Here is a 16,037-nt window from a genome sequence, read left to right as displayed (position 1 = left end):
CCCTCCCCACTTCCCAAGTTAGTAGGTCCTTTCATTCTGTTGGATATAGATCCAATGTGGTCTTTCTCCCTCCTAATAGAGGTAAATGAGAATTTTAATCCTAATAGAGGTATATTAGTAGTTTATCTGGTAGTGTTAGGACTTGCGAACGGGTGTCTGCCTTGTCGTGGCTCGCAAGCTTACAACGCTTTGGCCAAAGGGTTAAACTAAATTACCCTTTTTCAAGAGAATATATAAGTATTTTACTGTGTATTTCTGTCATGTTGGATGTAGCATTGGGCTTCTCTGTCGTCTGTTGTAATATAATGATACAAACTTGTGCAACGCACTTTCCCCCACCCCTTGGGCGTTGTGTAGCTACAGTGTGTGTGGTGCAATACCTGTGGCTCACAGGAGACCTGAGCCTCCGCTGCTTGGAACCTGGGGTAAATCTGAGTAGTCGTTCAGAACCACCTCCAGAGAAGGAGTGGCTCAATGAGTAAAGACACTGACTGGCACTGAGTTTGAACCAGGGGAACCTGGTTCAATTCCCAGTGTCGGCTCCTTGTGACCTTGGGCAAGTCACTTTATTTCCCTGTGCCTCAGGCACCAAAACCATAGATTGTAAGCTCCATGGGGCAGGGACCTGTGCCTGCAAAATGTCCCTGTAAAGCGCTATGTAAAACTAGCAACGCTATACAAGAACATGTTATTATTATTACAGGACAACAAAGAATACACTTGTGTAAAGCATAACAGTTTTACTATACACCTCATAGAACCAATAAGAATAAGATACACACTCACAGACCTCGCAGGGCCATAACCCCTCACCGTGCCTCCCCAACACCGTGTCCACACCGCTGTGGGGTTTACCCCAATGTACTGAGGTGCTCCGGGCACCAGACTGTCCCTGTATCCCCCAAGAGCCAACCCACCCAAATGTGTGAGACAGTGCTGCTCCACTAAAGTGTTGAGTTGGTGCACGTGATGAAAGTGTCCACACCCAGGCGCACCGATGAAGATGGGATCCACGGATCCGAAGTGATGAACCGCGAAGCCTCCGCCTCCACGTTGGGTGGGTCCCGCAGGGAGTGTACTACCGTATACAATGTCTCTGCGTTGCAAGTGTCTGATAGGCAGACAGATAGGTCGCTTTCGGCCTCCTTGACCTTTGGAGTCAACGTCCTTTTGGGTTCGGCGGTATGGACAAATGCAGCCATAGGGTACTCTCTTGGGCTTGCACTTTATCCATCAAGTCTTCCAAGTTTAGAGAAAAACGACACACAAAAACAAGGCGCACAACGCACAGTGAAGTATAGTAAAAAAAGATAAATTTACTAAAAGGTTAACGGTTCTGCGTACATCAATAATGAATAAAACAAGCAATTGGTTAGTGGGGTTACCACACGATAAGACAGCCGGAGTGTCAGCTCTTCACTGGAGGTGGTTCAAACAACAGGAACACAGCCGTCATCGGCCAGGACAGGAACCTCCGCGGAGTCTTGGGTCACACTTCGCTCATTTCAGGGTAACCAGATGGTAAGATGTCCCGTTGCGGAGTACAGAAACCTCCGTTAGTCCCACAGGTCAGGCTTGGAACAATAGCAGTGGTCTACATTCCCTGAAGAAGTAACTTTGAGTTACGAAACGCGTTGGAAGATATTTGCTCCTGTACCTGACCCAAACCTTGGTATTTTGTTTAGCAAAGCTCACACTTGGTTCCCCCTCCCTGTCCCCCGCACTATTGCATGCCGCATATGTGTTTGACGCTGCCCTGGACGTTCCTCTATGCTCCGGAGCAGAGGAGAATCCTGTGACGTCATTGGTAGGCGCACCACGGAACTGAGCGGCGCACTGCTAGTGTTCCAAGCCTGACCTGTGGGACTAACGGAGGTTTCTGTACTCCGCAATGGGACATCTTACCGGCCTTACCATCTGGTTACCCTGAGATGAGCGAAGTGTGACCCAAGACTCCGCGGAGGTTCCTGTCCTGGCCGATGACGGCTGTGTTCCTGTTGTTTGAACTGCCTCCGCTGAAGAGCTGACACTCCGGCTGCCTTATCGTGTGGTAACCCCACTAACCAATTGCTTGTTTTATTCATTATTGATGTACGCAGAAACTTTAACCTTTTAGTAAATTTATCTTTTTTTACTATACTTCACTATGTGCGTTGTGCGCCTTGTTTTTGTGTCGTTTTTCTACCAGCAGGGGTGTCAAGCCACACCCTCAAGAAGGCTGCAGACGCAATATAGTGACCTCCTCCACAAAGGTTTAATCACTCCTTACTGTGTTATTGTGTTCAATATCACCTTATATTGTGTTCAATGTTTAGCACTTGATGTGGGACTATGTTTTAGCTGCGCACTGATCACCTTTTTCTATTCAAAGCTTAGAGACTGGTCCATTGAGAAGGTACAACTGACACGTATAGCAACTGGGTGCATAAGCGATGCGTCCCGCAGGAGTTGCTGGATTCGCAGACCGTCTGCCTGGGACGCTGGGATAATCTTCTTCACCAGAGGCCATAGGACCAACTGGATCCGACGAAAGAATTCCAACACATTTTCTCCCTCGTCTTGGGTGAGTGCATAGAACCGGACCAGCAGAGAGATGGTGTCATCCGGGACACCATAGGTCTTGGTTAGCGCATGTATTAATGCTTGTGCCTCCGCATTGGGGTGGTTATCGTTATAGAACTGTATCATATGGGCGGCCGGAGGCCGCAGGCACACAGTTATTCGCTGCCGCTTTACAGCGTCGGAGCAGGTCCACTCAGGGAGCACTTGTCCCTCATGATCCTTCCACTCTTCAAAATCTGTCTCGCCAAGAGGCGTAGGCCGGGTCCCTGATAAAGCCTTGAGTTTACGGTATTGGTGGGACTGGGACGACTGAGTAAGGGTGTCCAATAGTTGCGGTAAAGTTACCCCCACAGCTGAGTTCCCTGGGGACAGGAATGGATGAGATTCTGGCCTTGGGCTAGGGGTGAGTTCTAGATTGGCCCGGTGCTCTCCAGGAGGGTAGGATGGTCGCAGGGCCTCAGTTCGGAGGGGTGCTTCCAGGGGGTACCAGGACTGAAGATCACTCTGGGTAGGAGAGGGTCAGAATAAAGTAGTGAGCACCCCGTGAGTAAAGCGTTGTACTTCCCGGGGTGTGGGAGTTTCCACTTGGTAGGGCACTGTGTAGGAGCGTTTGGGACTGGAAGTCACCACTGGCAGGGACAGTTCGGGAAAGATGATCGGGCAGTCATGGGGCAGTGCTCCCAAAAAGTGTAAAGCCCTGGGAGTATCGTCCTCACGTACCTCGTGGCGGGTTGCCAGGATGAGGATGTGCCTGCGGAAAGTGGGGTACCACTTCCAACCTGTCTGATGTTGGCAAAACCCGGGAGGGGCCTAAGTCTGTTCATGACTTCTTGTCAAATGACACGTCACCTACCGCGACCATGTGGCAGGACGACTGGTTGAGCTCCAAGGCCCAGTCACGGACCAGTTGCTTGGATGGAGAGTGAAACCCAGTGACTTGGAAAGGCGCTTAACAACTATAAATGTGAACAAAGAATATAAAAGTTCGTGAAACTGAAAAATTCTCTCAACCTTCTAGGGAATATGCACTGATTCCCTTACAACAGTTTAGGATCCAGGGCAGGAAGGGAGCAGTATCCTCAGGAACACCCAGAAAAAAATACAAAAATAATCATAGTGCAGTATGAAAAATAAATGTAAGTCAAACTATGAAACTTGGCTCTTGTAGATAACCTACTTACAAAATGTAAGATTCAAAATTGCGGGTTTGTATTAAGGATGGATCTTTGGGCACCTCAGCTTGGGACCGCAGCATACAACAGCATACATCAATAGGGCTGGTGTCAGGCAGGATGATGTTTTCACATCGGCAGCAGCTCCCAATCAGTCATATGCAATCATACAAAGATAATGGAAACAATAGTGTTTTACCAGATAACACCAAATTTTATCATGGGAACGTGCAGGAAATGCACTCACAATGTATTAAATGAGCACATTCACATCAGGGTATCTTTAGGCAGTAGATGAACGGCTCGGCAGATGAAAACAAGTCCTCCACTCCACTCACTAGCCCTCCACGAGGGTGCCCCCTCGTCCGGTGCCTGATGGATGGCGTCTGTTGTCACTTCCTGGCCTGACGGTGACGACTTCCGGTAGGAGCGGGAAGCAATGAATTCATTGCTCCTGAGGAAGCTGCGGTATGCAGTGAAACGCGTTGAGCCAAGCAAGTTCAGCCAGTTAGCAGAGCCCAGCTGTATTCACTGTTTGGTAGCTGTCTTTCTGCTGCACCCACGGAGGCATAGCTGCGGTCCGGCGTTCCTCCTACCCTTCGATCTACCCGCTCCTACCGGAAGTCGTCACCGCCAGTCCAGGAAGTGACGACAGACGCCATCCATCCGGCACCGGACGAGGGGGCACCCTCGTGGAGGGCTAGTGAGTGGAGTGGAGTGGAGGACTTGTTTTCATCTGCCGAGCCGTTCATCTACTGCCTAAAGATACCCTGATGTGAATGTGCTCATTTAATACATTGTGAGTACATTTCCTGCACGTTCCCATGATAAAATTTGGTGTTATCTGGTAAAACACTATTGTTTCCATTATCTTTGTATGATTGCATATGACTGATTGGGAGCTGCTGCCGATGTGAAAACATCATCCTGCCTGACACCAGCCCTATTGATGTATGCTGTTGTATGCTGCGGTCCCAAGCTGAGGTGCCCAAAGATCCATCCTTAATACAAACCCGCAATTTTGAATCTTACATTTTGTAAGTAGGTTATCTACAAGAGCAAAGTTTCATAGTTTAACTTACATTTATTTTTCATACTGCACTATGATTATTTTTGTATTTTTTTCTGGGTGTTCCTGAGGATACTGCTCCCTTCCTGCCCTGGATCCTAAGCTTGGATGGAGAGAACATGCTGTGGTTTTTGGGCGAACGAATTTGATTGCTGAGTAGGGCACCCCTGGTCTGAGATCTCAGCAGCGCCTCCAATTGTAGCACAATTTCCCCCACCCCCTGCGAGATGTGTAGCTACAGTGTGTGTGGTGCAATACCTGTGGCTCACAGGAGACCTGAGCCTCCGCTGCTGGGAACCTGGGGTATATCTGAGTAATCGTTCGGTAGCGCCTCCACCTGTAATGGGATTCTACTGAGTTGAATGACCCCGTTACAGGACAATAAAGAATATACACGTGTAAAGCATAACAGTTTTACTATACACCTCATAGAACCAATAATAAGACTAAGATACACACTCAAAGACCTCGCAGGGCAATAACCCCTCACCGTGCGTCCCAAACACCATGTCCACACCCCTGTTGGGTTTACCCCAATGTACTGAGGTGCTCTGGGCACTAGACCGTCCCAGTATCCCCCAAGAGCCAACCCACCCAAATGTGCGAGACAGCGCTGCCCCACTAAAGTGTTGAGTTGGTGCACATGATGCGTTAAATACCTGCCTGGTGTGTCCACACCCGGGCGCGCAAATGAAGATGGGATCCACGGATCCGAAGTGAGGAACCGCAAAGCCTCCGCCTCCACGTTGGGTGGGTACCGCAGGGAGTATACCACCGTATACGTCTCTGGGTTGCAGGTGATTGGTCCCAGATCACCTGATGCCAGGATGCAGCCGCGTCTTGGCTGTGTCCCTCACTCTGGACTACAGGGGCAGTGTCCCTATCTATGATCCTGTCCCTGCAGCAACCACAAGCTGTGGGGATTCGGGGCCTAACTGGAGCCTAACAGGGGGTATCTGGCCTAGTGCAGGTGCCACAGACACCTGCACACACACAACCTACCCCTTCTTTGGCCCAAATCCGACTGGTGTGGTGCAGAAACCCTGTGACATGAAGGTGTGGAGATGTGTGTCTCTAGATATTTACAGTAACCTTTCAGGTACTAATCCTTATACTCTTAATGCATACACCTCATAATATTTCCTTCAGGTAGGTTAGAAATACTGTAGGTTTTTACTGCTGTCAATGCTGTGCAGTGTTCAATACTGCACTATACACATCCGCATAATACTGTAGAAGCTAAATATGCCTACCCTGAAATAAGTGGACTTGCTTAGCTTTGCAAGTGACACTCCACTGTAATATATTTAGAAGTTGCAAGATACCATAATATTAAAGAACCTTTATGCTCTGTCTTTCAGAGTTAGGATCATAGAAACTCACATTGAGGGATGTGAGCAGGATAAAAGATTATTATAGCAATAGATGTTCTGGACACTCCCATTTAGCACCATAGCAGTGAACCTCTTCAGTGTACATCTGCATCGCCCAAAAGGCGGAAGCCTGATGGGGTTTCCCAAGAGCTGCTCCCCTTTGCACAGGACCAGAGTGCAACCCCACCCACTGGAATGTTAATGAGCCAAGAGGACAAAGGACTTTGAATTCACAGCTGCATTCAATCTGAACCCCTTCATTGTACATCTGCGTCGGCCCAAAGGCGGAAAGCCTTTGGCGCAGCAGAAGCGCAGCTAAAGGTTGTGAGCCATTTGCTGATGTTTGCTGACGTTAAAGCGTCTCTATTTCAATCTGAAACTCACCAGACCTTTTATCCCTTGTACCAATTTTCCAACTCTATCTGTCCATGAAATGTCTGTGAATTGACTGTATAACACTGTTAATTGAATGTAACCATGTATTGTTATAGCTCTGTGCCCAGGAGATACTTGAAAATGAAAGGTAACTCTCAATGTACTACTAACTGGTTAAACATTTTTATAAATATATAAAAACGAAATACTGTAAGTGATTTGATAACGCTGCATTTGTTATGGATACTTCACAAGCAATACCTTTTTTCTTACAACCTTTAAATAGTGGGGGTTCTCCTAATATTGTTAGTAGCAGAATGTATAGTGAGGTTAGTAAGAATTTTTGGCAGTAGTTAGTTCAACTCTAAGGAAGTATGCAATTCTCCTTTTTTTTTTTTTTAATTATTATGACATTTACTGTTGCTAGCATTGAAATTGTAATATGTCAAAACTGTTGATTTTACTACTAATTTGTTAAAGTGTATACCTGACCTTGACAGATTTCCAATTTACATCTCTAATAATATTTTTATTTTGTTTCACTTGCAGAGCAGTGATGTGGCTGACAAATTGAAATGCCAGATGAATCTCTATCTTTATTTATTCTGTTTTTGAGACCACATATTTTTGAAGGTGCATACTTGCATTATCCGATTCTCGTTATTTTGGCTAAACATTTATGTACTGTATTTGTATGGGAAAGGGTAAGACGAATGTGTACATATAGGGTGACACTTCAGGAGTTCTCTTCATTGACGGCATGGAGCAGCTACAAATTGCCTGTATTTGCATCCTATGTTATGTTCCACCCTGAAGCCATTCCCATTGTGAATTGAAACATATATCTTTCATGTAGTCTACTAAATCTATACTTATTAATAATTAGTTATTATTGATGACCATCATTTTATTTATTCAAGGCAAACATATTTAACCCTTGTGATGCCCATACCACGTTGTAGCATCTTTTAGTCCCAGATTAAGGCAGGAAACGTAGTATTTCTCTATATGGGGTTTATTTACAGGGATAAATAATATACTAACAGGCCCACCATCCCTTTAAGTAAAAAAAATCATAAAACAAACTCCTACTCCTCTTAGGAGACTAACTACACATTCGGGTTCAACCCTTAATACCTGGATGGACAGCTAAGCTGGTTACCATCCTATACAGGTACTATTATGGCTGAACATATAAAGTCTCTGAACACAGCAATAAACGGTTTCGCTGTTACTCCAGGGTTTGGAGCAGATGTCCACGCCTCAGCGCGGTCTCATGTCCTTCCTTCCTAGGGGAGCTCAGCCTCACAAGAGCTCAGAGAATTTCTCCTCTGTAAGTCCAATGTTAAGGACAGGACATCCCCATTTCAGCACGTCTCTCGTCCTTCCTTCCTTCTCCCTGGGATTAACAAACCCAGGCAGTCCCAGAAGGCTCCGTGACCACTGTCCAGCGAGCCATGGGGTTGTGTCAGCTTCCACAGCTGGGGAAAACTATTCTCTGTCCCACCAGAGGGAGAGTGTAGCAGGGTACCCTCTGGCTACTATTCTACCCTATGGGCTGGCAGTAAACCCTGGTATTACAGGATTGCCAGTAGTTGGTATGGGGGTTTCCCCTTTACCTTTGGTACTGCCCTTGAGTGACAGCAGAGGGTGGCACATTCTGTTGAAGCTGGAACAACGGGGTGCCTGCCTTCTGGCTGTACTTAAGGCCAGGACCGCCCTAAATTTACAGGTTGTTCCTTCTCTCTGAGGAAGGCAGGTCGCACGACTGTGAGCCTGAGATTGGGGCCTACCCATGTGCTCTTCCATAAGGGGAGAAGTGAGTGTGTACCTTACCTCTGCCTCCGCTAGGGAGGTGGGGAAGAGCAAGGACGGCTGCGGTGCCCTTGGCCAGTAGTGACGGTCCAGGGACCATCTTCAGTGATAACTGATCCAAGAGACTGTATCCGGCGGAAGACTGCTGAGTACCTGTTCGGTTACTGCAGACCGTAGTAATAAACTGTTCCTGTTTTTGCAATATACCTCCGGCCTGGTGTGTGATCTAACTGGGGGGAGAGGTAATCAGTTCTACCATGGGAGATCATCTTCATTTCCCTGGAGCCTACGGCAGATGGAGGTGCTGCACTGCTGAGTATTATGTGGGGTATGAACCCCAGAAGCCTATTCCTGTGTCCCCAAGTCATCGCGGACGACTCGGCCCTCCTGTTGCCAGCAGGTATACACACACCATACACCCTGTAATGGCCCCTATCTGCGATTGGGGTGGGGGGGTGAAGGGAGGGGGGGTAGAACACTGTTACACATATATACTGCTGGCGGCTGGATTTGCATTTAGCTGCATTAAATTAACCAAAGTATTATCATATTTTGTACTCCTTGGTAGTTTTTAATGTACAGTATCTGGCTATTTGTAAAGGGGCAGTGCTGTAATGATATAATGGAATAGATATAAATGCAAGAAAAGTATGGGTTGATGCACTACACCAGTCTCTGCTGCTGCAATTATTTTTTGTTAATCAACTTTGCAACAGTTCATACAAATTGTTAACCACTGTGGGAGAAAAAAATGACAAACAGGTGCATAATTCAATATTCCTCATTTATATGTGCATCGTGTTACTCAATCTCACCTCCCACATCTATCTATCTTTCTGGCACTACGGAGGTGATTAACTTAGGTCTGCTGCGAGATAACGCACCATAAATGGGTTTAGTATACCTACAGTATGTTGTCATATATTGTTTCATATTTTTGTTTTAATGTATCATCATTTATTAAGTTGCTGTGTTCATAGCTGAATGTTTTTAGTAGTATGATCTATAACTGTTATGTGATTTGTCCTCCTCTTTCTGTGTCACATCTCACTGTTATTGACATTATCCCTGAGAGACTGATATTTTGTTGCAGGGCTGAGCAACATTTTCTCCAAGGCCTGTCATATCATGGGAATGCAGTGGCTTAGGCTTCTTTCAGCTATGTGGTTTTTAAAAAGCTGCAGGAATTGTTCAGCACAGCCTCATTTTCATTGAATACATTGTTATGTTCCTAAAACTTTGCAGTTGACTAGCCACATGTGTTTGCTTCCATAACTCAGGAATAAAAGCTGTAGTACCCACTTGACTCATATTTCAAATACAGTATTATATTAATGGGCTGGCTAGCTAAATTGGACACAGATGACTTCACATTTTCTATCATCAGAAAAAGCTAGAGCACCTTTCACACACAAACACACACACACACAAATATATATACATAGATAATTTTTCATTCCCCAAAAATGTTAAGCCATGGGTTTCCAACCTACAACTCTGCACCGCCAAGTTTACCATTACATCACAGATCTGTTGAAGTATACAGTACACAAATCTTTGCAAATTTGAATCCCATTAAATATTATATGATGTTAAATATTTGCATCTTTTCTTTTAATGGCTTTCAATTTTATACACACACACACACACACACCTATACACACACACACACACACACACACACACACACACACACACACACACACACACACACACACATACACATAAACACACGGCTGCAAAAATCTACTCGTCGTCGTCATCATAGAAGACGACTGAAAGATGCCTTGTCTCTGGATCTTGTGGCTTAAGACACAGGACTGCCAAAAAGTTAGTGTGATGTTCTAGTTCAAGGTGGAGTGTCTGCAGCAGTTCGAGGCTGTCAGATTCTAGTGCTAGCTGATTACACACTGTGTTCAGGGACCTGACACAGATGGTGATCTCCCTTAGGGGAGAGGTGCACCCACTCTATTGAGAGGAGAAGGAACCTTCGGAAAGGGGGACTTCAACAAGATGAGCGGCTGAGCACGACCGCGATGAGGGCAGTCTGCCTAGAAAGATGCCAATAAAGATGCCCTTGTTCACTACATCCCTTCTGTGTGAGTGTGGAGTCATTCTACAGAAGGAGGTACCACAGAGGAGTTCCCCATCAGATACATCCCCCTGCGGCTGCAGAGATCCTGATGGGGTGGAGGCGCTGCATCGTATGTGAGTAGGACTCAAAACATACTACCTCAGATGCCCGTCATGCTGATATCCCCATACCAACACAGCGGGAGACTCAGGAGTCCTGTAAGCCAGCAGGTGCACCACAACATACACATCCATGTAAGGGGGGGATTTTCTACATATGGGTCAGGATCAGAAGGGCCCACGGAAAACACAGTTACACTTGCATAAACTCAATATTTAAATATCTTAAAAACAGGATAAGTTAGATGGCTACTTTTCACAAACTTTTACAAATGGTTGTATATTGAGAAGTCTCAACTTTGATTTCTCACATATTTGTCTTTTTTTCAACATACAGTAAATGGATTGTTTTGATATTTCTAGGGGCATTGGAATAGCTATATTTAAATACAGTTAACATTGTACAATGGCATTTAGCAGAAGTATAAAATACAGTTAGGTCCAGAAATAATTGGACACTGACACAATTTTCATAATTTTGGCTCTGTACGCCACCACAATGGATTTCAAATGAAACAACCGAGATGCAATCGAAGTGCAGACTTTCAGCTTTAATTCAAAGGGTTGAACAAAAATATCGTATGAAACATTTAGGAATTGCAACCATTTTCATACACAGTCCCCTTAATTCAGGGGCTCAAGTGTAATTGGACAAATTAACACAATCATAAATAAAATGTTCATTTTTAATACTTTGTCAAGAATCCTTTGCAGGCAATGACTGCTTGAAGCCTGGAATGCGTGGACATCACCAAATACTGGGTTTCCTCCTTTGTGATGCTTTGCCAGGCCTTTACTGCAGCTGTCTTCAGCTGTTGTTTGTTCATGGGTCTTTCTGCCTTAAGTTTTGTCTTCAGCAAGTGAAATGCATGCTCCTTTGGGTTGAGATCAGGTGATTGACTCTGCCATTGTAGAATATTCCACTTCTTTGCCTTAAAAAACTCCTGGGTTGCTTTCGCAGTATGTTTTGGGTCATTGTCCATCTGTAAAGTGAAGCGCCGTCCAATCAACTTAGCTGAATTTGGCTGAATCTGAGCAGACAATATATCCCTATAAACTTCAGAATTCATCTGGCTGCTTCTGTCACATCATCAATAAACATTAGAGACCCAGTGCCATTGTAAACCATCACACTGCCTCCACCGTGTTTTACAGATGATGTGGTATGTTTCGGATTATGAGCCGTTCCGGGCCTTCTCTATACTTTTTTCTTCCCATCATTCTGGTACAGGTTGATCTTAGTTTCATCTGTCCAAAGAATGCTGTTCCAGAACTGGGCTGGCTTTTTTTAAATATTGTTTGGCAAAGTCTAATGTGGCCTTTCTATTCTTGAGGCTTATGAATGGTTTGCACCTTGTGGTGAACCCTCTGTATTTGCTCTCGTGACGTCTTCTCTTTATGGTAGACTTGGATAATGATATGCCTACCTCCTGGATGCCTACTTGGCTGGATGTTGTGAAGGGGTTTTTCTTTACCATGGAAAGGATCCTACGATCATCCACCACTGTTGTCTTCTGTGAACGTCCAGGCCTTTTTGTGTTGAAGAGCTCACCAGTGCATTCTTTTTTTCTTAGAATGTACCAAACTGTTGATTTGACCACTCCTAATGTTCCTGGTATCTCTCTGATGGATTGTCTTTTTTTTGCAGCCTAAGTATGTCCTGTTTCACTTGCATTGAGAGCTCCTTTGACCGCATGTTGTGGGTTCACAGCAACAGCTTCCAAATGCAAATGCCACACCTGGAATCAACTCCAGACCTTTTACCTGCTTAATTGATGATGAAATAACGAAGGAATAGTCCACACCTGTCCATGAAACAGCTTTTGAGTCAATTGTCCAATTATTTTTGGTCCCTTGAAAAAGAGGGAGCTACATATTAAAGAGATGTAATTCCTAAACCCTTTCTCCAATTTGGATGTGAAAACCCTCAAATTAAAGCGGATAGACTGCACTTTAAGCCCATATTCATTATTTAACTGTAACTTGAATTTATTTTGGTACACAGCCAAAATAACAAAACTTGTATCAGTGTCCAATTATTTCCGGACCTAACTGTATATTACCTGTGCTAACAATACACGTTTTGTTTTTATTGTATTAGATAATACTTACTAATTTTTCTATTTTTATTCAACTCAATGCCATTTTTAATATAATGAGCATACTTTGATTTCTATATCAGGTTTTAACACACTTCCCCAGCAGGGCAAGATCTTTGCAACACTTCCTTATTTGAGATAATTTGTTGCCAATATTTCCAGCCGTTTGATCTGCAAACTAATAATAGTTCATGTTAGCTAAGGATACATTGTAGCTGCTGAGTTACACTGACCGACGGGTTGCTTGAAACTGAAAGGCAGCTATTTAGTGAACCCCGAAAAGCAGGATCTTTGCTGATCGATTACGGGAGAACTAATCGATCATAAGTTTAGATAATTTGTTTTCAATAAAGGTAATCAAAGGCGGCATATATAAAAAATAAATATATATATATATATATTTTTTTTTTTTTTTAAGTGCCACTTGGATTGCCTCTTTAAATTGTTTAATTGAATTCCACTTGGCTTCTTGTAGAAACATTAAGGCCCACTATGCTGTGCCATAAGACACAAGAAAACAGTCCTGTAGGATCAAGTTATCAAGTTATTTGATGAGATGTTTTAACATACATCCACTTCAGAGAAAAATGGGATCAGGAATAACATCCTGAGGTCCATCAACAGTCTAGGCCATGCTGTCAGGAACACTGACATGTTAAGGAAAATATGGTCCGACAGCAAAAGGAAGATGAAGCAAAAACTGTCTGACCATGCCAAGGCTGCCTGAAGTATAGGGGGTGGTCCACCTAAGGAAGTCCACCTTGAGCCATAGGAACACTGTCTGATGGAGGTCAGGTGGTCTGCCCACTTTGGTCGACACTTCTGACCTGTAGTCGGAGGAAGCTGGTAAGTGATCCAAAACTAATTATGACTAACATTAAAAAATCACTATATCCCATTGATCCCACCCACACATAAAATACATAACTACATAACTCCACAATGTTCAAATGAAATGGACATAATAAACGAAGCATTAACTGTGCCATTAACACACAAGTATAAAAATCATTCAGTTGCTAGAAGGTTTGTTGCCATACAGTATCTCTATACCAATTGACATTTATTTTAAACTGTTCTATGCTGACTTCGGTGACTTGATTATTATTTTAGTTGACATCACTGTATGCAGCAGTATCCCTATAGTACTTATTAGTATTCACTCAAGTGTGTTAGACTGGGGGTGCGCAAACTGGGGGGCACGCCCCCTGGGGGGGCAGGAGATTTTTCTGGGGGGCGCGGGTAGTTGCAGAGGCCCCTCGCTCTTCCCCAAGGCATTTAAATTAAATGTCGGGGGATTGCGTGAGGCCCCTGCAACACTCCACTTATCGGGATTCAGCCGGCTGTGTGACGCGTCGCCATGGCTTCAAGTGACACCGCAGGGCCATGTGCCATGATGTCACAAGGTAGGGGGCGTGGGGGGGTAGGCACGAGAGCTGGGGCAAAGAAGGCAGGGGGGGGCGCAGCAGTAAAAGTATGCGCTCCCCTGTGTTAGACTACATATAAGTTAGCGATTAGACATGTTTCCCCCAAAAATTTATTCTGTGCACATTTTACGAAGTAGGACTATGAGCACAAATACCTGAAACCTTTTATCATGTTTCAGGTCACAGTCATAGATTTGTGAATAAAGCCATGTGAAACCATTTTCTATATACATTCATATTGTATATATGTTGCACATAATTTGCGCATATATGACCAGAATCACAAAAGGGTGCTAAGCTTTAGCTCGCCTTTAGTCCCATTCAGTTGACTGTGAATAAATGCATGTTGAAACATCACCCACTTTTGAGGATGTGGCCCTTATTTTTATATTTATTTGGGCACAGTTTTGTAATCATACCTATTTGTGTTCTCTACATATAGGCTCAGCTCACCGACTCCCAGCGCAAGCTCAGGCCTCAGAGAGACAAGTTTCCCATCAGGATATTTCTCAGGCAGACCAAGAGGAACTCTTTATTTTAAATTTAACAGATGTGGAACCGCCATCTGTGGCTTCTGTTCTGCTCAAGCTCCAGTAGTGGCTCATGCTCTGCCACCTTCTCCAGCACCAGTAGTTGCTCCTGCTGCTGTGGCACACGCTGCTGAGTCTATGAGTCTATGGCTGTAATCAGAGGCGTTGAGCAGATCAGGTCAGTGGGATCACAAATAATTAATGTGCTCCAAGAGCCCATTGAAATGCACAGACCACCATCTAGTCTATCTGTCACACAGTCAAGTGGGATATTGATACCAGCAGATGACCCAATCTCACCCACACGAGTGCCTATCTTGCGATGTGGCCTCCGCTACCACAGTGGGGATCGTGCCTCTACTCCACCTACAAGTAAAAGAACAAGGCGTTCTTAAAAAAAGTATCTATCTTTTTGTTTTTCAATGTTGGGAATTTTGGCTTCTGTGTTCTTCTATTGTTGCAGTGTCATGTAACAACAAAGTAAAAAAAAAATGATTTATAAACACGGTTTCCTCTTTTTTTTGCTTTCTCTGAAACACAATTAAGGTGTCTGGATAGTTTTTGGACACGCACATATAAATACATTCTTCCTTGCTTTTATGATACTTTCATGGATTTAATACTGTGTGGATCACAGTAAAGTTGGGGGGAAACGCATAGAAAGAGGGTACAGACATTATACACATGTTCTGTTTATTATACATTATTTTTTTCTTTGCATCCTTTTTTTTGGAAGGTACAACAGTCTAAACATTAGTGTAAGAGATTGCCTATACAAAAAGCTGCTACAGTGATCAGATATGTTGGCATGGGGAGACACTGCCTTTATTAATTCTCAAATAGTGAGATATCTCTTTAAGGCTACTATAACATGATGTTACACATAACATGAAGCCATCTGAAGGGTTTTGATTTGAGTAACGGCAAATTTAGCCATGACTTAACTAACGTAACGTTAAATCACTGCGTTAAGTATAACGGAGCTCTGTGGATATACGTTGTTAGAGGTAACGCCTCTTTTGTTTATTAGCACTGACATCCGTTACACTAATGCAAGGGCACGTTATGGATTAAAACAGCACTTAGTTCATTGTTACTGAGCTTTGTAGATCCCCGGTACCACTTAACGAGACGTTACTTCAGTTAATGGAGCTTTATGGCTCTGCCCCTATGTTAGGTAAATCTTGCCTAACTGTGGTGTTACAACCATCCAGACATTGCAAAAGCCCTATTTTGGGCTCTGGATGTGAGTAGCACCAAGTTTAGTTATGACCTACCATTAAAAACCTGCATTAACCTTAACGGACTTCAGAGCATATATGACACTATGATAACGTCTCATTTGAATATAATTGTCCCTAATGTCCTTTACACACTGTATATAACACTGCTTTTTATGGCCAAAACATGGCCTAATGTTAT

At 44.1% G+C, this 16,037-nt stretch overlaps 1 protein-coding gene and 1 long non-coding RNA gene across 2 annotated transcripts in view; one reads left to right on the top strand and one right to left on the bottom strand.

Moving 5' to 3' along the window:
* CCDC178 (coiled-coil domain containing 178) overlaps positions 1–16,037 on the bottom strand; it is a 387,874-nt gene that overhangs the window by 1,469 nt on the left and 370,368 nt on the right. The gene's annotated exons all lie outside the window — the stretch shown is intronic.
* LOC142488568 (uncharacterized) lies at positions 365–8,757 on the top strand. Its single transcript, XR_012799501.1, has 3 exons — positions 365–425; positions 2,372–2,563; positions 7,101–8,757. It is a non-coding gene; the product is annotated as an uncharacterized LOC142488568 (long non-coding RNA).

This window comes from Ascaphus truei, chromosome 2, assembly GCF_040206685.1.
Source record: "Ascaphus truei isolate aAscTru1 chromosome 2, aAscTru1.hap1, whole genome shotgun sequence".
NCBI lineage: Eukaryota > Metazoa > Chordata > Amphibia > Anura > Ascaphidae > Ascaphus > Ascaphus truei.
This window is presented reverse-complemented; position numbering and strand designations above follow the sequence as displayed.